This window comes from Lampetra planeri, chromosome 11 (genome assembly GCF_965212315.1).
Source record: "Lampetra planeri chromosome 11, kcLamPlan1.2.h2, whole genome shotgun sequence".
Taxonomy (NCBI): domain Eukaryota; kingdom Metazoa; phylum Chordata; class Hyperoartia; order Petromyzontiformes; family Petromyzontidae; genus Lampetra; species Lampetra planeri.
The window spans coordinates 7,066,135-7,093,682 of NC_136117.1; positions in this window are offsets into that span (position 1 = coordinate 7,066,135).

Sequence of the window (27,548 nt, forward strand, 5' to 3'; positions counted from 1 at the left end):
GTTTGCCAGCAGGGGGCGATAATTACTGCCGCGTGTTTCCCGCACCTCCCGTTGGGGCGATTGGCTACGTACGGTGCGAAAGAAGTGCAACGTCCATCCAAATGAGTCATTTACGTTTCATTTTTTCGAATTTCGAGCAAGGGATATTTTATTATTATTTTGAAAAAATATTTTAAAGTTGCAGGTTTTCCCCACGCTCCAGTCATCGCGACCCATCACACGACGCCTCTCCGCGTTTACCAATCTACCAATTAACTCGTTCCACACTGCACGCGCCCGATGATTGTTCAACACGTCCCACGTGACGCGTTAAGTACACTAACGGCATCTACGTCACGTGGGACAAACAGACTGTCGGGGCAAGTGTTTGTTAGCGAGCACCTATTAAGGCCGGCACTGTGGCACACGAGGGGGTGGCTGGCCAGAACCATGCCCGGCCGCCTTTGTCTCCCCAGTGGCGATGTTTACCACCGCACCCAGGTACTCATTTGAGGCTGAGTCGACCTAGGGGAGGCCCATAACCGGTTCAGATGATCGTCACCGGCGTTGGCTGTGAGCGGGAATCGAGCCCGGGTAGTAGCGCTAACCACTATACTACCGCGTCCCCACACACGTGTACACGCACACACGTGTACACGCACACACGTGTACACGCACACACGTGTACACGCACACACGTGTACACGCACACACGTGTACACGCACACACGTGTACACGCACACAAATGAACATGAACATGCCGCCAGCAACTTGGAACGAGTTCATTTGTATCATGGGACCTCCTTTGCCAGTACCAAAATATGAGAAGAGGTTTTCCCCTTTTGTCTGGCAATAAACAGGTGTTAAGTTGTTAAAACACCAAACTGAAACCTTTTACAAGGAATCATGTCTGCATTAACCACAATGCTTGTGGTCAGAATGCAAACAAAAACGATATTCTGATAATATATGCCTTGTCTTCGAAACTGATTGGTCCACTCCAGAGGCAGCTTTCTTTTGAGCCTCGTCTCAAAACGGTGTTAGACCAGAGGACGCCACAAGGCGTACTCATTCATTCACGAGTTAATTTGTATTGTCAATGGGAAGAGGGAAATCGGTAAACGCGGAGAGCCGCAGGAGGCGTGGTGGATCGCGAAGACTCGAGTCTGCCTCGTGGCATCGAGCGACTCTCTGGGGGGTGTGTGTGGGGGGGGGTGTGTGTGCTGGTGTGTGGATGTGGGTGTGTGTGTGTGTAGGTGTGTGTGTGGGTGTGTGTGTGGGTGTGGGGGTGTGTGTGCGGGCGTGTGTGTGTGTGCAGGTGTTCATAGGTGCTCGCTAAAAGCACTTGCCCCGACAGTCTGTTAAGGCTATACGGGGATCTTTTTGTGCGGGTGTGTGGATATGGGGGTGTGTGGATGTGTGTGTGCGGTGTGGGTGTTGGTGTGTGGGGGAGCGGTTGTGTAGCGGTCAGCGCGCTGCGCTATGAACCTGGCGACCCGGGTTCGATTCCTGCTCACGGCCAACATCAGTGACGATTATCTGAACCGGTCCCGGGCCTCCCCTAGGTCGACTCAGCCTCAAATGAGTACCTGGTGCGGTGTGTAGTAAACATCGCCACTGGAGAGACAAAGGCGGCCGGGCGTGGTGTTGGCCAACCACCCCCTCGTGTGCCGTGCCGGCCTTCATAGGTGCTCGCTAACAACACTTGCCCCAACAGTCTGTTAAGGCTACACGGGGGATCTTTGTCTTTGATCCTTGTGGCATCGCAGCGGATGTGTTACGTCTACATAATCTTGCAGACGCTCATAGGCCGATGTAAACCTCGCTGCTGTGAAATCTGTGGAACGCACGGGTAGGTGACTATAAAGACTCCACATTGGCTAGGATGTGTTGTGAGTAGATGCCATGGTGTGAGTCAACACCGCAGTGCAAGTACGCGTGCAGGACTCTGCGGGGTGGTCCAGATGTGTTGTGACTCCACGTGAATTGGCCACAAAAATAGCACTTTTTTGTTCCTTTGCATATGTATTTCTCTTTTAAATAAACCGTACTTAAAAAAAAAATTGAGAATGAAATCGGGGTCACAAGACATCTGGACCAACCTGTATATAATGTACGGGGCGTGAAGCTGAGTAATCTATAATGGTGTACAATTATACAGTGCGCCGATTAAGATAGTTTTTTTAATGATGGTATTCTTTCGACGCTTGTACACCTAATGAGTCTCAAGACTCATTTTCAGGAGGATCCTGCCAAGGTGCCGCAGTCGGGGTGCGATGTTGGTCTACGCAATCTAAATTGAGTAACTTGCATGTGATTGGTCACACACCCCAATGGTGCACAATCTCAATTTCGTTGGCTTTTTTGTTTTAAACGATTGTAGAAAAACGGAGAACCCGGAGGAAACCCGTGCAGAACGTGGGCAGAACGTGGGCAGAACGTACAGACGCGACACACAAAGGCACCCGAGTCGGGAATCGAACCCAGGTGGTTGTTGCTGTGAGGCACGAGTGTCGCTACACACTGGGTCACCCAGTTACATGGCGACAGAGAACCAGCGCTAAACGTCGCAGGCTGCCAGGCATCCTTGGGGTAGGGATCGTCGGCGTAAGGCACTACCACTAGAATACAAAGTACGCGTATCCCTAACAATCAGATATCATTGTATCCCGTAATCCTTATGAGGGCAACTGCAGTATCATGACAGGGTGATGCTTTGCTGCACTTTAGTGACGCTCTTGTGAACGTACCCCGAGGATGTGGAGCGATGAAGTCGCCTCGTGTTACAGGTGCGAGGTGGATTCTTGCATCGCAGGATCGTGAGAATTGGGGACAGCTGGGCTTGGGTAGGCCTTTATCCAGCAGTGGATTGATCATGGCTGATGATGATAGTCTGTAGTGATGCTAACCGATGTTGGTATTTGAATGATGCTGTTTTATGAACACGATGTTTAGCTATAACCAACATGTTTTGGATATAGGCCTGTAGCCGAAAGGCATTCCCAATAAAAGTTAGGCTCCTTAAAAGAACGACTAGCTTGTGTTGTGCCCTGTTCTTGTGGTGTGCTTTGTTGACGATGTTCTTATATTTATTGAGCGCAATTTTCTCAAGGTGCTCAACAAAGTAACAAAAACAAACCAACCCGGTATAATTCTAGATTTCGCTACGTTGTCCCCACCGTCGTGATTTAATTTAGTTGTTTTAATTTATTTTATTTTTTCACCTACGTGACTTTAGCGAAAAAAATAAAGAGTACCAACCCGGTTTCGTTAAAATAATGATGGGATGGCGGGGCCGTGCAAGTGACTGAGAAATGAGTGACCGCGATAGGCGGCACCTCGAGATCACGAAAGGGTAGGGGAGGGACGGGAATACGTGGAGGGGCGAGTAGAGGGAAGAGAATCCCTGTCAAGGGACAAAGTAATCCTCACCGACGTACATCGGGCGTGAAGGCGAATTGTCTCTCGTGTTAGTTTGTTCCTGAGTTAAGTCGTTTCTTTAGTTTGTCCACGGTTTTGGGGTCACGTGCACATTGAGTTATCTGAACCCTCGACGTGCGAGAAGCAGCCCAAAGAGGGGGGCGATTGAGAGGAGGGTAACGGGGATTTGCGTTCATTCCGGAAATATTCCTTGAGAAATTGAGGCCCCAGCCTCTGAACCTTTGCTAATTTATACGAAGCTAGTTGGTGTCTTCTACACCATCATAAGTGCGTTTTCGTTGCTGGGCCGCATTGGGTTGAGGGTCTTCTGGCCTGTGCTCAGCAACTGTGATCAGAAATTAAGTGGAATGTTAATACGAATTGCGTTTCGAACATTTTGCTGGCGAAACCCGTCGTTGTGTCGTTTCGAAATGGAGAAACATGTCAGGACATTTTGACCTTGAGCTGCTGTGCACCAAATGTTTATTTTTACTCACTGGGGTGTCGCTTTACGAAGGTCGGTCCAGAAAATGTATAAATGCTGCAAATCAACTCGAAACATTCCAAACCCTCGCAGACGGGAAACCAGATTGTCGCTTTAGCCAAAGTTCACAAACTTCAGTGGCCACAAGAGGGCATCTGAGTCACGCGACCTTCGGGCGAATGCCTCAACAACTCAGCGACGCTGTTCAGTTCGATTTGTCCATTGCTGCCATAGACATTGTTGATATTCTGTTGATAATGAAACTCCAATATTAGGGGCCGTCCATAAATGACGTCACGCACCTAGAGGGGGGGGGGTGTCAGACATTTGTGACGATGTGTGACGAGGGGGGGGGCGGGTTTGAGAAATGTGACGTCACATCAAAATGCGCAACTTTAAATACATATAGACAACACATTCTACTTAATTAAATAGACGTTGTAATAAATGTTTTCTCCTACAACATCAGAGGGCAGCGCCACATTAAATACGCACTACAATGACAATAGTTTAAAGCGATTTGAAGCATGTTTTATTTGGGGGGGGGGGGGGGCAGAGCTTTGTGACATCATATTTGAGGGGTGGTCTGACTTTTTGTGACGCCGTATGACGAAGTGGGGGGGGGGAGGGTAAATAATCGTCCAAAATCCCGTGACGTCATTTATGGACGGCCTCTTATACATTAGTGAGGTGTGAATGGCATTAGGACATCAGCGCTGTCTTCTTTGTGATTTCGGGACTGGGATAATTGTAGCTCTCCCGTGTGTGTCTGCCTGGTATTCTGACTTTCGTTCCACAATGCTGGGATCTTTGTTTTGTCAGAAGGTCTCACGACATAGACGAGGCTCCCGGCACGTGGACCGAAACATCGGACATCGTGCTGAACAACACGCTGTAGAGGCAGAAAACGAGAGCTGTACAGCACAATTGCGAAATCACAAGTTGTATTTATTATTGGTAAAGCACTGATAGTTGTATATAGTACAGGATAGGCACGTAACCATGCATCAATTCATCTATAAAATACAGTTATTGGACTCGGGATACATGTACAGAATCGTATATGAAAATGTATTGCTTAAACGCTGTGCAGATTATGTACTAATCTTACACTTCGGTTAATGGAGTAAAAAAAAAGTTACTGCGGTTACAAAAGGACACTTCTAAAACAAGAACATCCAGACGAGATGGTACCAATGTGACAACAGAAGGCATTCTTGAATCGAACTCGCATCACGACGTTCCTTGACCCGTTGGGCGGTGACATCGGGCATTAAAAAATAGAGACAGAATATTTATTTCGAAGTCATTGTCAATGTTGGCGTACATCACAGTTTGTTTTAAACATGAGTGTATAATTTCCATGTTTTTGTCTCACCATCGTCAAGTATTGCTGCATTGAAATATTGACAGATGCATTCTATTCCGGGCGCCTGTGGGCCAAATCACCCCGAAGCTAAGCAGGGTTGCAGCCTGGATAGTTCTAGGATGAGTTGCCACGATACTTAGTTCGCCACTAAGTAGCGGCGAGGTGCCATGCTAGGTGCGCTTTGAGGCCACGTGAAGTATCGAAGGCCCGCTGACAGGAGGTCACGGAACAGACTCAGGCGCCATGGGTTGACTGAGATGCCTGGCAGCTGTTTGTCGGGCCGTGTTACATAATGATCAACAGAGGGCAGTAAAGCAAAACACAGTCCTGTGCTGCGCTTCTAATGCTGCCACGTCCATGCTCATAGCCTTCACCAACTCGCATTGAACCGCATGGTGAAGTATGGTCAAATAACTACCACGATTCTAGATTTGAAGCTTTCGTGACTGCAAGGATTCATATTCTTAGGTTTTTTCGGTAAAGTCACGTAGGTAAAACATAAAAAATTAATAAAAGTAAAATAAAATAAAAATCACGACGTTTCGGAGGCAACACAAGCTTCCGTCTTCAGGTGGAACCGTCACAGCCACGACAGCTGTATCAAGTAAGGTAGCTCCTGCAATCTCTCATTTACTTGATACAGCTGTCGTGGCTGTGACGGTTCCACCTGAAGACGGAAGCTTGTGTTGCCTCCGAAACGTCGTGATTTTTATTTTATTTTACTTTTATTAATTTTTTATGTTTTACCTACGTGACTTTACCGAAAAAACCTAAGAATATAACTACCACGACGCGGAGAAGCCCTCTCACACAGCAGTGGGTTGATGTGAGTGCTGCGCTTTAACACGTGTAGCTGTACATACCTCCAGGCCATGTCTGTAACGCAACTCTGCAGCCTCAAAATTAACAAATGTCACATCAGTCTGTGTATCCAGCTTTGATTGGTTTCGGGAATTGATTATTTGCTACTCGGTATGTATTTAATGGATATCTGGTTGATGTCGACATCTACGTTGTATTTAGGCACCACGGAATAAATTCAGTACAATGCCTCTCGTGTTCTGTCTATTCTGAAGAAGACGAAGGGACATTGGTAGTGTTAGTGGCAGACGCGTTGAGTCTTTTTGCATCGTGATTGTGCAGAACTGCCAATGCAATCCTTCATATTTAATTTCATTCTTAAGTAATTTTGTTCCTCTAAGCCAAGGCAATGACCACTGATGACACCCCCCCCCCCCTAAATAACAGTACCATTTTAATTTACAACTTAACGTTGAATGTATTTAATTTCAGCTATAGTATAAACTCTAGCCTATGACCGAATCGCCCAACATCTCCCTTAAGTCATCAGATTTCGAGCCTGGATTGTGGCTTTGATGGGTAACTACCGTGCACGAAATAGTGCTTCTGGTGGGCAGCAGAGAGCAATGCGGGAATATCCATTGTTGTACTACACTTCCATGCGTCCACATACACTCTCACCAACGCAGACTGACCAACGCGGTGAAGTATGGTCAAATAACCCTCATGACCTGCACCGGCATGGGGAGGCCCTCATTAAGCAGTGGATTAACAAAAGGGCTACACAATAAACCACATCACGAATGGGTTAAAGAAAGATCAACAGCTAAGATAGAGAGATAAACTGTGAAACTTCAAATCTGGTTGTACGTCTTGAGTGCTATGGCCGGATCATATGATCTGGGTTTAGTCGAACATCTTACTCCTTTCATCCACATCTTAATACACGGATAAAAGGATGAATTTGCCACTGCTTTACGCCACAGATATTCCCTATTATCCGCGTAAAAGCTTGATATATATATAAAAAGTTGTCGTACGGTTAATAGGATATTGCTCGGATCGATTCAGGGCTACAGAAAATTATATGAGTATGGGATAATAAGTCTTTTGGATAAGGTGACCTTCACTGTCCAGCACAACTACGTGAGAGGCCTTGTAAAGCGGGACAGACACAGATGCACAGGTTGTGGGTCGGCAGAGAGATCAAGCTGATAGATCCTGGATAGATAGATCTAAATTTACCAGAGCACTCACATTTTGGCCCGCGTAACACAATTTCCCTAAGCCCAGCGCTCGCTCGCTCACCGCTCGGGCTAGGACACACATACATCATTTGGTCACATTTAGCCCCAGGGCCGGAGCGCTTTGTCACCTGGCCTTTGTTATGAGAGCAGTCGGTGCCATGGGGCTGGCGTGGGGGGGTGAGGGAGGGAGGGAGGGGAGGGGAGAGAGGCCGCGCAGGTGGGAAGCTAAACCCAGACGTCCGCCTGGGCAAGATGATCCGATTCCCTTGACCGCTCCGATTCTTATAAAACTCGGCACTTAGGCTCCAGCAGCAGGGGCCAACGCGTCGAGTGGAGTCCCGGGCCTCCTTAAACGGGGTCAGCGGGGTTAAAGGCGCACAAGCAAATGTGCTTAATTAAAAAAAACACGGAACAAAAGGATCGTTTCACGTCCCCGCCGCAGCCGCCGCCGCTGAGAATGTGAGCAGGTTCCGTGCGCGGTTCTACCGCAGTCGACGCTCACCCGAATCCGCCTTTGAAATGTGCGCTTTCCTCCCTCCCCCCTCCCTCCCCCCCCCCCTCGTTTTCTTTCAATCGCCTCTTTCTTAGAAAAGGTATCGGGCCAAGTCACCTCAGTGCCGGTGCGCTGAAGCCAAGCCTTCTCGTCGTTACCCGCTTCAAATAAAGGTCCTTTTTAATCTGGCATGGGAGCATTAGGACGCACGCCATCCCCGTGTGTCGGCTGGAAGCGTGTTTTCCTCCCGCGTTGCTGCCTTTCTGTTAGGGAATCTGAAGGACGATGCGTTTCTTTATTTTACCTTTGAAGCCTTATTTGTATTTCTCAAAGTTGGACAAAAGAAAGTAGCTTTTGCGCTGTTTCTGTACATAATATTCAGATGCGGCCGCAATAAGACGCTATACGAATCCAAATTGCATTGCATTGTTTGCGGTGTGAGCATTAAGTTGTACATGTGGCTGGCTACCTTGTGGTTTGCTGTTTGGAGTCACGAAATTTTCGGTTGAAATATTGAAAATAGCTCTTCAGGACACCAAACACCTGATCAGCATCTCCCCACTCCAATCGTCTGCCCCTTGCCGTATGTGCAACCCACTTAAGGAATTGTAGTCAAATGCTTTGACATTATGTCACAATATCAATCATGCGTTGTGCCCTTTCGTGCCATTGACATTTTGAATTATATGAAAGTAATAAGTCCGGCTAGTTACCCAAGAGAGTTTCACGAAGTCTTAAGAGTCCAACTCAAGAGGGTCCTGCATTGGGATATTTGGCGAACGTCATTAATGAGTGAGGTGTTGGAGGACAACCCCACGCAGACGAAGGGGTGACACTTTTCACTGCCATCTCTTGGCCACCGTTACTGTCCCATACCTGCAACCTGACGCGTCTTCATGGCCACCCCGCCCAAGTACTATACAGGCGCCAACCTGATTAGCTTCCGAGAGCCGACAACTTTTTTTGGAGAGATCAGGCGAATTCAGGGTGATTTTGTTGCACGAAAATAAGAGTGCGTTGTTGTTTAAAATAATAATAAAAAGTGCAAACATTGGTGCTGAACGCTTACAATCATGTGCGCCTAATTCTGACTCCATGAGCTTCAGTTAATAGCGGTGAGCCCATGTAATAACTCACTAAGGCTGCATTTGGTTCTGAATCAATGTAGATTAATGTCAATATTCGGGGGTGTGACAGCCCATTGACTGAATCATTCTTCAATGAGTCTGTACCAGTGGCTCTTTCTGCCTCAACCTTGGGGTCGTAGGGGTGGCTCAGGAAGAGCAACCTCGGCTCTTTCGAGGGTAGCGAAGGCACGGGGACTGAATGGGTTTCTGTTATGTCCCACGCTCTGAACCCTCACCACCCCATGCCAGCCCTGTTGAGTCTTAAGTACTGCAGTACAGGCGGGACTGCGTTGGCAGTGGTGTCCTCACGTAGACTAAGAGCACCACCCCACTGCTTTCTGTAACAATGCCTCTTCACAATGTACATAGTAGTTTCATGTTTTACAATGTGCATAGTAGTTTCATGTTTTGGGCAGTGGCCCTTTAAAGTAGAGAAGTGGGCAGCCAATATATTTTACAGTGCGGTCCCGTAATAACAATGATAACTTTAGAGTAGAGAGAGAGAGAAGCCAATATACTTTACAATGCAGTGCCTTGAAAACACTGGGAAGTTTTAAAACTCCTGATAAACGAGCACTTTTCTTGCAGCAGTCATTGTGTATAAAACCAAATTTTGGATGACGCTATATGACGAGGTAAAGGCGCGGCCCTGCAATTCCTTGCTGACGCCACTGCTGGTGGAAGGGCCTCCGCCGGAGGAAGTTCTGGACGGTATTTGAACAACTCTTAAAATGCGAGCCAAAAGTCTTTGAAGAGGGGGAAGGACCCACACTTTTCCCCATCACACACAGCCTAACTGGTGAACCCATTGAAGGCTACAGGGTGGACAGAGGTGGCAGGGGGGAAATTAATAAACCTGCCTCATTGTTTCAGCTGTGCCCTTACCATTACAACGCAGCAACATCCCTGGATGGAAAATATTCATCCAGAGATTGATTTAAATCACAGTGGGAAGTGACACTTCGAGACTCTAAGCTTCTCAAATGCCGCCGATCGTCCAGCATCGAAAGTGAGCGCGCACGTTACTCCGTGGGTGCGTGAGTGCGTGGGTGGGTCCGTGCGTGCGTGGGTGCGTGCGTGAGTGCGTCCGTGGGTGCGTGAGTGCGTGCGTGGGTGCGTGGGTGCATGCGTGGGTGCGTGGGTGCGTGCGTGAGTGCGTCCGTGGGTGCGTGAGTGCGTGGGTGGGTCCGTGCGTGCGTGGGTGCGTGCGTGCGTGAGTGCGTGCGTGGGTGCATGCGTGGGTGCGTGGGTGCGTGCGTGAGTGCGTCCGTGGGTGCGTGAGTGCGTGCGTGGGTGCGTGGGTGCATGCGTGGGTGCGTGGGTGCGTGGGTGTATGGGTGGCATGGGAGCGTGCATGGGTGCGTGGGTGCGTGCGTGGGTGCATGGGTGGCGTGGGTGCGTGCGTGGGTGGGTCCTTGCGTGCGTCCGTGCGTGTGTGCGTGGGTGGCGTGGGTGCGTGCGTGGGTGCGGCTGTTGTCGCCTCGCCGTGCGCTATGCGAGACATTCACGAGGATGTTTGCTGTTAGAAGACTCGGATATAAAGACAGCTGAGCTACGAGTGGGGAGAAAGAATTTCTTTCCGTGCCTGACTCGCCCGCGGCTGTTATTTTACTGTGCAGGCAATCTGACAATGGGATGGGTTCATGGAGTCAACGTGTGTACCTGTGTTGCATTTTTACGTGTTAAACGGGGCCCCATATTTTATGTGGAGCGCTCTCGCCAATAACATGTGGTAATCCCCCAGCATTCACGAAGCTAGCATTTGGCTAGTCTGACTGCTGATGAGAACCGACAGGTCGAACCCCATCAAGAGTGGTGCTTCCTTAAATAAATGCTGTGTGATAATATTGCTGATGGAATAAAACATTTTACATATATGTGGAGATGCAGAATGGAGATTTGCTTACATTTTCCATGTACCCAATAGATCCTTAACAAAAACAGTTAGTATTAAAAACATCTTTACAAGGAATAGATTAGATAGTTTATTTAACCAGTTCTTTCGGTAAAGCCACGTATGTAGAAAAATAAAATAAAACAAAAACTATTATATATAAATATTGCTAAAAAGATTGTAATTGTATTGAAATATTTTGTGTCGCAAATGTTTTTCACATTTAAATAGTAAACTATCTACACAGTACAGATGGCATTTTTTTATTATACGCTCCCATAAATATATATAACCAAGAGCAAAAAAGCTTTTCTTATCATTTTTAATTCCGTTTTAATTTCCAGTTCTACATGGAGGCCTCCCCATGCAGTGTGGACCGTGAGGGGTGTTGACCATACCTCACTGCACTGGTGTCAGTATATCTACTACGTGTTAGTGCAAACTAATGCTTCAATTGTGAGCAGAAGGTTGATTGGTTAATGCCCTGTGCTATGAACCACTTAACCCTGAGTTTAATACCCGGACAGGGCTAACATGGGTGCAGAGTGATATCGGAACCGGTCCTGGACCCCCCCCCCCCCCCTTTCACCAACCCACACTGACCAGCATGGTGAAGTATGGTAAAACAACCCCTTGACTGTGGCAATGTAGAACGTCTTTGCAGGGCGGTCGTTAATCTGTTTTATTAAACGGAATGTTACGCTCAACAATACACGCACCCGATTGTGCGAGTGAGAACAATTACGAGCTTTGCAAATTAGACGTTAATGTTCCGTTAGGTGAATAAAACGCACAAGACGAAACTGCGAAAAAGAACAATGTAAGATCACAGTCCAAAAAAAACATAATTAGTCACGATACAACTCGTTCTATGACAGTGTGTTTTCGTCACGTGACGATTACCACAATGTCAGTTTTCCACAACTGTGCCATTGTACTTGACGTCTTTATTGCACTGCCATTGTGCTTTGCGAATGAAGATGTGACTTTAAAGTCCTTGGGCCGCAGTCCACTCAACAGACGCTTCTCCAAAAAAAAGCCATCTCATCATCGTACACTTTACAACCCCAGAACGCTTATAAAGTGCACGCTGTCAATTCCACGAGGACATCTGTTTCTAAACGAACCTCTACAATTGTCAAGGCTTTTAAAGTGTTGATGCTGCAACAAAACAACCCAAACGCATTTAATGTAACAGCCATTTATTTACGTGTTTTAATTATTTTATTTGTTAAAGTAGTAAACATTTTGTTGCTTCATAGCCACATTCTTTTCAACGATTTTTTTTTGCAAAAACGGACGATACAATTATTGTGGATTGTACGTTGTACTATTTATCGTAGTATCGACATATCGTGTTGACCCAAGCAGGTGACCTCAAATATGTGACAATTCAAAAAGCTTGCCAGGGAGGGTGAATTGCCCCATGCTTCGCTTTGAGCGTCTTTGTCCACGTGGAACAAGCTGGCAGTACGCAGTGAGTGTTTCAGTTGGTTGGTTAGACTGCATAAACTGCACCTTCACTTTGACACGGAGGCTTTCACAACCAATATCATCCATAATAGATGTTTTGGGTTATATTGCGTAAATATAAATGCGTCGTTAAACCCGCCACCACCCGACACCACCCGACACAGCCAATTAGTAAGGTTTCTCACGTAAACAAAACATGCCAATTAGTTACTCTCCAGCACACCGGTGTGCTGGAGAGTAAACCCACAACTCGGTTGTGTCGGGTGGTGGCGGATTTAACGACACATTTATATTTACGCAATCTAACCCAGAAAATCTTCTTATGGGATCCGCCCCTTGGAGAGAGAGAGCGAGAGGCATTTATGCGTGGCATACACAAGCCACCCGGAATATATCAAAGGGCAAGGCAGACACTGAGGGGCATGGAAGGGGCATTCCCAGGGGCATGCGGCATTTTGGGCAGCCTTCCTGTTTGGGGGGTGGGGGTGGTAGGAGACGGGGAGCCTTTGGTAAACAAGACAAGCAGGATATTAAAAGACCGCCTCTGAAAGGGCAACAAAGGAAATGAACTGGTTTTAAAAGGAGGGAATAAAAACAACTGTTTAAGGAAAGTAGGAGAAAAATGCTTTTGTTTATGTAAGTTGACATTTGTCATTTCTCTACAGTAGCCTCTCAAGTGCGGTGTGTTTTTCACAAAGTGGCTGTGTAATTGCTGTTATTTTGCCAATTTTCTACATTTTTGTTGTATTATTTACAATAATGGTTTTCATACACATTCCTCAACACAGTTTGAATTCGTCTTCTGCTAATGTCTAAAATTATATACTTTAGGTAACGTGTAATTATATTACAAATACACGATTCGTACTTGTTTTTTTTTTCTTTCAAAATCGGTTTTACGTGATTTACCAACAATAGACATTATTGTGAAACGCCAACGGGCCACTATGGCCACGCGTCTACCAAGAAATTATCCACACACAGAGACGTGATCGCGTAGCTCAGGGGCTAATTCCATTTCAGAGCACGGAGTCAGCGCCACTAGAATTCTGGGCTTAAATCCGGGCAGCAATTTGTAATTAAACTGGGTTTTCAAATGCGGCGAGTTTGTTTGTCTCTGCCCAATTACCGTTACCTGCAACAACAACAAAACAATCATCATTAAATGTCAGTGTTCACCTGATTAAGCTTATTCCAGCTATGAGAGAGAAAAAAACAGGTTTCGACTTGATGGAAATGTGACACTCATCTCAGGCGCGTCATTCGTGCTGATAATGCAGCCTCAGATGTAGTTCCCTGAGATTCTCTTCCCCGGCCATTCTCTGCCATAAGGTGGTGCACTGCTCGATGCGAGAGTCCCGCATTGAAACTCGTTCGTCTCGTGATTTAATGGCGATCGCAACATTTCTAAGATAATTTTTTAACGAAATAAATCGACAAATCTCATAAGAAATGATAAACTCAAGCACTGCAAACCGTCCCCGCTCCGTCGTCGTCTCTGCGTGGCTCCTCAAGGGCAGAGCCCTCTCGGGGTGCGGCTCGAGTTGAGGAGCCGCTCTCTCAGCCCCGAGGAAGGGAGCGGTTTGCGGTTCGTGCTGCTGCTGCACGGGGCTGGGCTGGGCTGGGCTGGGGAGGGCGGGAGGGCCTCGCTCTGCCAAACAAAGCAAGGTTTTGTGGGCAGTGAAGGATGTGGGTTTGAAGTCCGGCCGGGCAACTTCATTTTTGGTGGGGAATGATTTTTGCGAGCCGCGCTGTGAGCCCGGTGATCTGAGTTCGATTCCCAGCCAAGGCTGACATCAGTGGCGAGTGATATTTGAACCGGTTTTTTCACCCCCCCCCACCGCCGCTCTGTCCCATACGCTAACAAGTTGTCATCGGCAGCTGCAGCACTGTGATGTGTGGTGTTCAGCAGAGGGCAGTGCAGAAAAAAACATCATTGTACTGTGAGTCTATGCTCCCACGTCTGTGCTGCCCGTTTTCACCAACCCGCATTTACCATTGTGGCGAAGTATGGTCATACAACCTCCACGACCGACATGGTGTGGAGAGGCCTTCGTCAACAGTCGATTGACGAAGCGCTACGCGTTGCATTTTGTTGCGCTGGCAATGCAGCGTGTGTGATAGGTTGTGCGTTATACGGCACTGTTGGGGAGTTCGATTACCATCCAAGGATGACTCAGCCTTCAATGAATACCTGGAATGGTGGGTCAATATCAGCACTGGAAAGACAAAGCCAGCTGGGCACGGCAGAGGCCACTTTGCTCTCTTGTGCGTCATGCCAATCTTGTTGGATGCTAGTTAATGGCACTTGCATGTATGGCTATATGGGGGATCATTGTGGCAGGATGGTTATTTGACTACACGTGTGTCCGATGGGATGAGCCTCGCAATGTGTGGTTGTGGTTTGAGCATCATGCGACCTGATTTCCATTCCTGGCCACACACACACACACTCACACACCCCCATTGAGAGTCCAGATCCGAAACGTCGTTGGCCTCTCCGAGCTTAACTCGGTCCAAACTGAGTAGGCCTCGGCTATGTGATGCGTTGACATCATAGCTCGAGAGACAAAGACATGTGTGGTGGTGGTGGTGCCCACACCATCCCATCGCATGCTGTGGCTATTGCTGAGTCTTAATAGGTGCTCGCGCAGCGCTCGTTGTCCGTGGACAGCCGTCCCGATTTCTCCCAGAAGTCCAGTTGATGGACACATCCGAGTGACCTCGTCGAAATGAAGTTTCTGAGCGACTTGAGTTGTCGCTTCAACTCGCCACCAGCTTCAACGTCGGGGAATTACAATGCCAGCACGCCAAGTCACATCGGCTGGTTGAAGTTGACTAAAAAAACATGAAAACGTAGTGCCCCCAAGGGAGTCACAGAACTCGAGTGCGTATCCGAGTTCTGCAACTCACGGAAATGTGGTGCATCAGAATCCCTGCTGAATGCTTCAGGGTGAATTTGATCTGTTTAATGTCTCCAGTGTTTCAGCTGCACAATGCACCCAGGATCTGATGCAGTACAGGAGTAATGAAATGTCTCCCACGACAGGCACCACGCATTGGTGTTGCGTCTGTAAACGCGCGAGGAAAAAATTAACCCGTAAAAGCAAAGTTTTTCACTATAAATCCTTTATATGCGTGGCGGCTAGAGTCCTCTCGTCCTCTGGCTTGAGATGGCTGCCACCTATGGGTCAGATGATTGCCTGCCACCATTAAGCAATTGGTAGTTAAATATAATTAAATTTTTCCTAAAAAGTGTAAAATTTTGGAAAACAATTTTCACGAAAATAAATTGTCACGCACAACGAGTCTGTGTGCAAAATGTCAGCTCGATTGGATCACGGGAAGTGGGTTAAAAAACGACCGAAAGATTTGCACGGTCGTAAGCGCTCAAGCAAGCAAGCAAGTGAGCAGTACGGGAACTGACGGGAAGCTGTCGGGGCAAAGACTTGCTTGCATGCCTGCAGATCGTAATTTTAGTTACGGTTTAAGTAAACCCCTTTGATCAAATTGGGAAGTTTTCAATCGTGTACATTGCTCGTTGCACATAAACTCTCTGCTAAAGTTGTTTTCATGTCAAATATTTTTTACGAGAGACATACAAACACCCCCCCCGCCACCGTCGATTTAGATGAACACAACGACAGACAAACATTTCTAATTAATAAATGCCTTCAGAGTGACAAAAAGTTACATTCCAGCAAGGGTTGTTTTCTCCGCGTAACAAAAAAATGTTTGCTCCATTGAGCCTATGGATTTTTTGGAGCGATGTCTTCCAGCGGCGTCTGTTTAAGTAGATGAACTCTTGCCCAGTTTTGACCTTCTGGGTCTCATCAGTGGACGAGAGTGTGCTCTGCTGAGTGCTGTTGTGTTGTTTGGTGGAGTAAAGTGGCAATAGAACCTCGACAAACACCATTTGGATGGCATTTGTTTAACAGGTCAATGTTATTTGTGTCTCGTTTGTACGTTTTGTACGCGCTGAAACAGACACCTGTTTATTATTGTTTGTGCCACAATCCAGTACAGGAGGGCACAATAAAACAAAATATGCGTGCACAATCGTGTGGTTGTGTTGCAGGCATCCCACTGGCAATGATGAAACACGGTGTGTTGATGAAATAGAAAAGCACATTCATAAATAATGGTCGGCCTCACTCTGTGAAAATGCAAGTAAGTAACGTTTTAGGCCATCAGCTTTTGGGCCGTCTGAACCAATGTTTTATTTTGCAGCAGAAGTAAATGAATAAATAAGCAGACGAGGCTCCGTCTCACGTCTCACCGTGCGAAAATAAAACGGAGTATTATGTATTTATGTATAACTTGTGGACACGTTATGGGTAAAATCAAAGATGAGTATAACTCTGTTTTATGTCTCCACATACAATTGCAAACAGTTTGTTTCTATCCCAATTGGCCTATCGATTTTCTAACGTAATCCAACAGCATTTGTTTCGACAAGCAAACTCTGGACCGGTTTTGACTTTTTTGGTCTCATCAGCGGGGTTAGCATGAAATAGAGAGAAGAAATGTTTAACCAAACTTATCCAAAAGAGACTTGAATGGAGTTGCTCCACGAACGCATGGTTTGGGGTCTTTAGCAATTAGGGTCACACGGAGGTCACCCAATCTTCACTCGTCTGTTCCCCCCACCCCCTATCTTATTACCTCTCTCCATCCTCACCCACACCCCGGGCCTCCAGGGCACAGCCTCCACACGGAGAGTGAGCGAGCCGGCGGGGTTAGAGATTGTCCAGTGATAAGAGCAGGTCTTCATCACGTGTGAGGAGGGCTCGTGACTCATCAAGGGTCAGGAGACCAAGCTGGCAGGTCCGCACTCTGAGTCTCATTATTGATGACTGTGTCGACCAGGCAGACTTATTAAGACAATGCTAACCATACACCGTCTATATTTCCACATCCGTCAGTGACATGGGTGTTCCAATTGTCCTCAATATATCATCGTTTTTTGACGAGCCATGAGTTATAGAGGAAAGATGCACACGTTCATCATGGAAAGCAGATGTTGGAGACTAATTATGTCACGGAGATATAGGCGAAAAGAAACTGCCAATAGATAATAATTGATGATCATTTTGGGAGCGGTGGTGCAATGGTGAATACATTTCACTGTGATCCTGGTGACCTGAGTTTGATTCCAAGTCGCAACTAAGATCGACGGTGAGGGACATCTGACCTTGTTCTGAGCTTCCATCTTCACCAACACACACTGACCAGCATGGTGAAGTATGGTCAAACATCGCCCCATGATGGACATGGCACTTGCCGTACCCTTCATCCAGCAATGGGATGACAACTATGCACGATGAGCTTCTTAAATTAAAGAATTCTGCAGTTCAAGGCTAGTTTTGAAATTCAAAGAATAAGCATGTGTTTTTACCTCAAACATGTTGACCAACTCTGCCGATTTCAACGGTAGGCTGGTGAGTTCAAAGGAAAAGTTGCCTTTTCTACTCTCCAAAAATGTGTACCGTGATAATCGGTATGATAATCATTGAACATCGGTATGGGTTAAACATTGTTGAACATTCGGCACGCTACCACTTAAATCGGTAGAGTTGGCAAGCAGGAGTAGTATCCTGTGTTTAACCAGGAGATCAAAGTTCACGTCCGCTGAGACACATGAAGCAATGGTCTTTAGCAAGATCTCGATGTAAGCTGATTCACATCAAGAAAATAAAAAGCGTTTTTATTTTTTTAGAAACCTTTATTCAACAATTCAAATTTGAATTTAGATTTCTTTTATTTTAAGTTGAAATGCACTCTCAAATTTTTCACGCGTGAGAAATAACATTTATTGAAAGAAAAAAAACCCCCCACACAAATAATAAGCAGGTCTCTAAACTCCCCTCCGCACTTTCCTCCCCAATAATTTAACCCCTTCCTCTACCCACCCCCCACCTCGTTAAGTGAACCTCTCCTTTCATTTTTGGCTTTTCACACCCAAAGGCCCTGTCGTGTGTCACCGTCAGCCACTTCCAGGGAAACACCTTTCGCGCAACAATTTGTCGCCGGTGATGAATCTGCAGCCTTCACAAAAGGCAGCTGCAGCGTCGGCAAGAAGACAGTGCCGGCCCCCCTCACCCCCCGTGGCGTAGCCCTGCGGTTAGGAACACAGACGGCCGAAATATAAAACGCGCACACACACGCGCACGCGCACGCACGCGCGCGCGCACGCACGCACGCGCACGCACGCACGCGCATGCACACAGTTTAAACTTGACACACCGTGTATATTGATATAGTGAAAGATATTGTAGATGCGTTTTATGTTTTTCTTGTGAATACCCTAATGTTTGGCACGAATGTTGCCAACCTCTATTTGCTGTACAGCATACTCTTGTACCCCCCCCCCCCCCCATCATGTAAATCCTGTGCATGATATCAGCTGGAATAGTCTGGAATTCTGTTCCGTGGAATGATATTGGCACCTCGCATCCGTCTCGCCTTATTTTGTCATCATTGTACCCTATAGTCCTATAAACCTGTTCTTAGGATCATAGAGATATATGGCACAATAATATAGGACTATTAAGGACAGGCGTACCTTGTACAATAATGATAAGTGAGGTAAGGCAGGGAGTGAGGTGAGCGAAAGTCAGTGAGCGAAGTGAGGGAAGGCAGTAATTAAAACTAAACTAAATTGTTTTTATTTTATTTTACCAGGTAAGCTCCACTGAGCTATGCAGCTCTGTTTCAGAAGTGACCTGGCCACAGATTATGGCCCAACGAAGTGGCTTATCGTGTGGAAATGTACAGCAGCCACATACTCTAAACGCGTGTTGATTTTAAAATGTGGAGGGGAAAAACTGGAGGACCAGGAGAAAAATTCATGCAACCACGGGGAGAACATGCAAACTCCAAATATACAGCAGCAGGCGTCAGGGTCGGGATCGAACCCATGACCTCCTGTACACCAGGTGAGGTGGTTAAGAGGGAGGGCAGGTAATGAGGTGAGGGAGGGCAGAGAGTAGTTGTGTTACGATTCGGCATCAAGTTGACCCAATGGCTAAATAATTATTCAATATTCGATCAAATATTTTTTTTACTACTACTTAGTTCACCCCACGTATGTAAATTTGAATGTATACACAAACATTATGCCTATGCATTTAATATGGATGTATATACATGCTGGGAGCTGTCAATATATGTGACTGAGTGACGCGAATTCTACTGTTCCTGAAGACCCCCATAAGATTACAACTTTTTTTTTGAAATGTGACCTCATACGAGACAAAAAAAATAATACCTTAAAACATCGCTTTAATTTCAACGCACAAATCAGAAACGCCGTAGAGCAGTGACGGGCAGCCCTAGACGAGTTAGTTGAACCACGTGAGCGATCCTCCCTCACCTCGGTGGGCCCGCAAACTTCACGTTGTGCTCGTGACCACCCACGCACCACCCTCGAGCCAGCGAGACCAGGCCACCACGAGGACCTCCATGGGCCCAACGCTACCCAACCGCCGTTGTAGAGGTGCTGGGTTCTTTTGATGGGACACGGGCAGCTAGACGATGCAACAACAACAACAAAACGGCCTGATATTCCTGCCTGGTGATTTCTTCACGAGCACAACGTGAAGACGGAAGCTTGTGTTGCCTCCGAAACGTCCTTATTATTATTTTATTTTTTATTTTACTTTTAGTAATTTTAATTTTTTACCTACGTGAATTTACCAAAAAAAACCTAAGAATATGATTTCTTCTCGTTCTAACTCACGGCTGGCTGATGTCGATGCAGAACATCGACAACAATTTCACGTTCAGGTGGTCAAGCCAGATGAGCGCGTCAGAAGCCGTGGTGTCTCCTTTGTGTTTGTGGATCGGGCATATGTTGCATGATCTGTTCTGGATAACCACAGTCGCACATTGGAGAGGTTTTTGTGTTGATGTTCCATTCGGGCATCAGGTATCTGCATCTGCCGCGGTTTGTACAGATGCGGTTGAGGGTGGACCATGCGCATTGACTATTCCTGGTGGGCAGGTGTGATGCAATGTGGCGCACAGGGAGGAGGGGCAATGTTCAACGGGGTTGGCAGTTTTAGAATGATTGAGCTGCGGATTGTGCCGTGGCTTGCAGCTATGGACTTAGTCACCTCTGCTCAAGGCTTAATCTGCCACTAATATTGTCTAGAACACTGCTAGGCTCTTCCACAAGAGCACTAAGAACTCCTGCACGTAACACTCGTTGTACTGTCCTCAAGGATATTTGGTGACGACACACACCACGACACACACCACGACACACACCACGACACACACCCACACACCACGGCACACACCATGACAAAGATAAAGATCCCCCGTATAGCCTTAACAGACTGTAGGGGCAAGTGCTGTTAGCGAGCACCTATGAAGGCCGGAACGGTACACGAGGGGGTGGGTGGCCAGCACCACGCCCGACCGCCTTTGTCTCCCCAGTGGCGATGTTTACACACCGCACCAGGTACTCATTTAAGGCTGAGTCGACCTAGGGGAGGCCCAGGACCGGTTCAGATAATCGTCACTGGTGTTGGCCGTGAGCGGGAATCGAACCCAGGTCGCCAGGTTCATAGCGCAGCGCGCTAACCGCTACACTACCGCTCCCCACACCATGACACACACCACGACACACACCATGACACACACCACGACACACACCATGACACACACTATGACACACACCACGACACACAACACCACGGGAATCGAACCCAGGTCGCCAGGTTCATAGCGCAGCGCGCTAACCGCTACACTACCGCTCCCCACACCATGACACACACCACGACACACACCATGACACACACCACGACACACACCATGACACACACTATGACACACACCACGACACACAACACCACGACACACACCCACACACCACACCACGACACACCACGACACACACCACGACACACACCACGACACACAACACCACGACACACACCCACACACCACACCACGACACACACCCACACACCACGACACACACCACGACACACACCACGACACACACCCACACACCACACCACGACACACACCCACACACCACACCACGACACACACCACGACACACACCACGACACACACACACACACCACGACACACACACACACACACCACGACACACACCGCAGCACGCGGTGTGTGTCATTTTCGGAACAGCGTTCCGGACTGTTCCGGCTGAAACAAGTCAGTGTCTGTGCCAAATGTACAAGTACATCCCTCCTGTTTATCCACTGCTGGATGAGGGCCTTTCAGAGCCGTGTGGGTCACGGGGGGTCACTTGACCATACCTCACCCCACCGCTCGTGCGGGTGGTTAGTGGACCAGAGTTCACCACCCCGGTTAACAGGGAACGTTGGGTCAACGTTGGTCCAAAGCTTCCACGAACATGCCAACGGTGGCCCAACATTTCACGATCACTGGGACCACGCCGGTCAGTGCAGGTGGTTGTTTGGCCATACTTCACCACGCCGGTCAGTCTCGTCCCCCTCCCCTCGTCCCTCTACCCTCACCCCCCTCCCCTCACCCCTCCACTCACCCTCCTACCCTCACCACCATCCCTCGTCCCCCTCCCCTCGTCCCCCTCCCCTCTTTCTCCTCCCCTCACCCCCCTCCCCTCGTCCCTCACCTCACCCCCCATCCCCTCGTCCCCCTCCCCTCGTCCCCCTCCCCTCCCCTCACCACCTCCCCTCACCCCCCTCCCCTCACCCCCCTCCCCTCACCTCCCTACCCTCACCCCCCTCCCCTCACCCCCTTCTCCTCACCCCCTCCCCTCACCCCTCTACCCTCACCCCTCTACCCTCACCGCCTCCCCTCACCCCCTCCCCTCACCCCTCTACCCTCACCGCCTCCTCTCACCGCCTCCCCTCACCCCTCCCCTCGCCCCCCCGACCCACGTGTGACCCCTGCCCCGTGTTTGTTGTTTTGCTCAGATCCGTACACAAGGCCTCGTAATGGGGCGGCTCTTCCTGCCTGGCGCAGCCTGCAAGTCGCGGGGCCCTGTCGCCTCCTTCTACCTGCGACCCCAGCCACCTGTTGTGTGTAAACACGGCCTCTGTGTGTGCGCGTGTGTGTGTGTGTGTGTGTTAGATGGGTGAGTGTGTGTGTGTTAGATGGGTGAGTGTGTGTGTGTTAGATGGGTGAGTGTGTGTGTGTGTTAGATGGGTGAGTGTGTGTGTGTGTGCTAGATGGGTGAGTGTTGTGTGTGTGTGCTAGATGGGTGAGTGTTGTGTGTGTGTGTGTGTTAGATGGGTGAGTGTGTGTGTGTTAGATGGGTGAGTGTTGTGTGTGTGTGTGCTAGATGGTTGAGTGTTGTGTGTGTGTTAGATGGGTGAGTGTTGTGTGTATGTGTGTTAGATGGGTGAGTGTTGTGTGTGTGTTAGATGGGTGAGTGCTGTGTGTGTGTGTGTGTTAGATGGGTGAGTGGTGTGTGTGTGTTAGATGGGTGAGTGATGTGTGTATGTGTTAGATGGGTGAGTGTGTGTTAGATGGGTGAGTGTTGTATGTGTGTGCTAGATGGGTGAGTGTTGTGTGTGTGTGTGTGTTAGATGGGTGAGTGTTGTGTGTGCGCGCTAGGTGGGTGAGTGGTGTGTGTGTGTGTGCTAGATGGTTGTGTGTGTGTGTTAGATGGGTGAGTATTGTGTATGTGTGTGTGTGCTAGATGGTTGAGTGTTGTGTGTGTGTTAGATGGGTGAGTGTTGTGTGTGTGTGTGTTAGATGGGTGAGTGTTGTGTGTGTGTGTGTTAGATGGGTGAGTGGTGTGTGTGTGTGCTAGATGGGTGAGTGTTGTGTGTGTGTGTGTTAAATGGGTGAGTGTTGTGTGTGTGTGCTAGATGGTTGAGTGTGTGTGTGTGTTAGATGGGTGAGTGTTGTGTGTGTGTGTGTGCTAGATGGTTGAGTGTGTGTGTACTAGGTGGATGAGTGTTGTGTGTGTGTGCTAGGTGGGTGAGTGTTGTGTGTGTGTGTGTGTTAGATGGTTGAGTGTTGTGTGTGTGTGTGCTAGATGGTTGAGTGTTGTGTGTGTGTGTGCTAGATGGTTGAGTGTTGTGTGTGTGTGTGCTAGGTGGGTGAGTGTTGTGTGTGTGCTAGATGGTTGAGTGTGTGTGTGTTAGATGGGTGAGTGTTGTGTGTGTGCTAGGTGGGTGAGTGTTGTGTGTGTTATATATGGTTGAGTGTGTGTGTGCTAGATGTGTTGTGTGTGTGTATGTGTGCTAGGTGGGTGAGTGTTGTGTGTGTGCTAGATGGTTGAGTGTGTGTGTTAAATGGGTGAGTGTTATGTGTATGTGTGCTAGATGGGTGAGTGTTGTGTGTGTGTGCTAGGTGGGTGAGTGTTATGTGTGTGTGTGCTAGGTGGGTGAGTGTGTGTGTGTGTGTTAAATGGGTGAGTGTTGTGTGTGTGTGTTAGATGGGTGAGTGTTATGTGTGTGTGTGTGCTAGGTGGGTGAGTGTTGTGTGTGTGTGTGCTAGGTGGGTGTGTGTGTGTGCTAGGTGTGTTGTGTGTGTGAGAGGTATTCACTGCGTTACGATCCACGTGGCACGGGTTTGATTTCAGGACATTGCGCAACAACAGTGGCTATTGTCATTGGACCCTAAGCCGAACCTCCTGTAGGGAGACACGGCCTGATATGAGTGCCGGGTGCGGCGATCAGCTCCATATCAGCTACGGAGAAGACTAACTAAATGTTGCTATTTTCATGTCGTTGCAATTTTTTGATGCTCACGCTGCTGGAAATACGATTATGTTTTCTACCTATTCGTGACTTTACCGAAAGAACCAGCGAGTGTGGCTATACTACCTCACTGAGTTTGCAAACCTTGCTAGGTGCTCACGAACAGCACTTGCCCCAACAGCTCGAAGTGACTTCTGTGTTATTTTTTTGTTCAATTTAACTCTGGACGTAATGTACTTCGCGGTGGTTGACATGGGTTGGCGTGAGGTGGCACGACATTGCAGGCGTCTGGGCCAGAACACCAAACGCGCGTCGCCACTTTTCAGAGCGGTTCTTGTGTCTGCAGAGTGAAACTGTCAGCGGAACGTTGGATCCACGTCGAGCGAACGTTCGTCCAATGTTTCCAACTCCGATGGTGGTGACACGGGGCCGCAGGACAAACAGCTTTCATTACCATCACCATCAAATTTACATTTCGACCACCGCTGTGTTCTGGAAAGCATGCATTTAAATGAATGTAGTTCTGCCTATCGTTTATGAAATACGCGTAATTGCTCGTATCTGCGTGACGCTTTGGCATTCTCTCCTCTTGTATCCATGACCTATCATCGGGCACTCAATTTCTCTGTCCCACCACTCCCCCGAAAAAATGCTTCAAAAGGTTAATTAGCCAAACATCCTGGTCAGGACCCTTGAAGACCCTATAAGGCTAAATGGGGAATCTTTATGTGCCTGAGTATGCATACGTGCGTAGGTGCGTGTGTGTGTGTGTGTTGTGGGGAGCGGTGGTGTAGCGGTTAGCGCAGTGAGCTTCGAACCCGGCCACCCGATTTAGATTACCGCTCACGGCCAACACCAGTGACGATTATCTGAACCGGTCTTGGGCCTCCCCTAGGTCGACTCAGCCTCACATGAGTACCTGGTGCGGTGTGCAAACATCGCCACTGGGGAGACAAAGGCGGCCAGGCATTGTTCTGGCCACACAACCCACCCCTTACCCGGCACCGGCCTTCGTCGGAGCTAGCTCACAGCACTTGCCCCAACAGTCTGTTAAAGGCTACACAGGGGATCTTTGTCTTTGTGTGTGCACGCGTGAGCCAATCCTGAGTGTGCCGAGGGTTTGAGAAACCATCTGTAAACAATGTTCCTGGGGGCTGTTAGCCCGTGTACAGCATAAAGATTAGCATCTGCCATACTCGTTCTTTAAACCTCCAACAGTAAATTATAAAAAAAATGTTGTTAAAGGCACTCAAATGAAGAGGGGCGTGTGTGTGTGTGTAGAGGGGTAAGCGCTGGGTAACATCGGGTAGATGAGAGGGGATGGGTAGGTTGGGGGTCGGGGCTGCTGCATCTGCAGGATCATTGAGTCAGATAGTGGCTCAGATAACCAAGCAGAGCCGGAGATCGCGCTCCCTTGGGTGTGCGAGTGAGGGTGTGTGTGCGTGTTGTAGGGAGTGCATTGCGGGGAGCGGTGGTGCAGCGGTTAGCGCTGCGCTGCTGCTCCGAACACGGCGACCCGAGTTCGATTCCCGCTCACGGCCATCGCCGGTGACGATTTTCTGAATCGGTCCTGGGCCTCCCTCCTAGGTCTACTCAGCTTCAAATGAGTACCTGGTGCGGTGTGGAGTGAACATGTCTGTGTAGTAAACATGGCTGTTGGGGAGACAAAGGCGGCCGGGCGTGGTATTGGCCACCCACCCCCTCGTGTGCCGTGCCGGCCTTCATAGGTGCTCGCTAACAGCACTTGCCCCTACAGTCTGTCAAGGCTATGAGGGGGATCTTTGTCTATTTTTTTAGGGAGTGGATGATAAGAGGGTATCGGCTAATGCACTCCACCACAGTCCTACTGACCTAGGTTCAATTTCTGTTCGTGATGCAGAGATTCGATTTTAAAACATTGGTAGTGCGTACTAAGGGCGTATTGGCTAATGCACTGCACTACAGTGCTACTGACGTTGGTTCAATTCTTCTTCGTGATGCAGAGCTTCAGTGAACAAAAACATGCATATGCCAGCTGTCTCCAGGAGGTGAAACAACTCCGATCGTGTGCCAGGCCCATTTTTTTTGATGCACGCTCATCACTGCTTTATCTTCAGGGAATGCGTTTTTCACGCCACATCCACCTCACGTAATTCTGTTATTATGATATGAGCCTTTTCAGAGGGGTTATAGGAATACAGGCTATAACAATATAGGATCATAATATAGGATTGTTATTGATGCGTACCTTATTTTCTAGTGGTAGTGCCTTATGCCGACGATGCCTACTCCAAGCAGAGCCTTCAGCAGCGTTCTGGGAAATATCGAGTGAGAAACTACACCCCGATGGCTTTTTAATAACACAAGTGGCATGACAAGTTTATCCAAGTTCATCTCGTACTCCCAAGATGGCATGACACATTTAATTCAACGCCCCTTCTAAAAAAGTGTATATTGCTGAGATTTCTAATCTCTGTTTTTTCTGCAATAAAGACCTGGGAATAACCGCTTTTCTTATGGACACACTGGTTCAGTTATGGTTTTATTAAGATGAAGATAAGTTTGGGCTTTGGGCTATATCCTGGCAAACTTTCATCTGTCATTAGAAATACTGTAATCTCACTTGGTGTTTGTAGTTTGGAATTTGCAGACTTGCCGTACTCAATGAAACTCTTGTTTCCCTTGGAAAAGAAACTTTGTCTTCGTGGGTTCTTAACTGGGGAGTGGTGGTGCAGCGGTTAGCACGCTGCGCTACAGACCCGGCGACCCTCATTCGATTCCCGCTCACGAACAACACCAGTGACGATCGTCTGAACCGGTGCTGGGCCTCCCCGAGGTCGACTCAGACTCAAATGAGTACCTGGTGTGGTGAGTACACATCGCAACTGGGGAGACAAAGGCGGTAGGGCGTGGTGCTGGCCACCCACCTCCTCGTGTGCCGTGCCGGCCTTCACAGGTGCTCCTAGCACTTGCTCCAAAAAGTCTGTTCAGGCTATACGGGGGATCTTTGTCTTGTTGTCGTAACTGGTCATAAACGCCATCTACCTATCTATCTATCTAACTTTAATGCCCACCTTCAAACAGACGGCATGCTTTGAAAATAATGCCCAACATAAATTACTAGCTGACCAATGACCACATCCCATTAGTGACTTTTACGTCTTAGGCATTTACCTATCTTAAAAAAAAAATCACTCTATAAAACACCCAACAACAATTTAATGCAAACATATACAATGTTTACCAACGTAACGTATAATCTAACAGAAATTATCATTTACAGCCCTTTGTCAAGCCACTGTTGGTTGGAGACCTTCCCATGATGTGTCATTCGTGGAAATCAACACTGCTGATAGGCTCCGCCAGGAATCAAACTAAGGTCGCAGTGCACAAAACCCACTGCACCACAATCAAACTATAGAGGGACATTTCGATTTAAAGCTTTCGTGACTGCAGGGATTCATCTTCTTGGTTCTTTCGGTAAAGTCACGTAGAAGGGAAATAAGAAAATAAGAAAAATAAAACATAATAAAACAATTCTCACGACGTTTCAGCCACAACGCAAGCAGCCGTCCTCAGGTGAAGAACAGGTCTGTTGGAAAGATTATT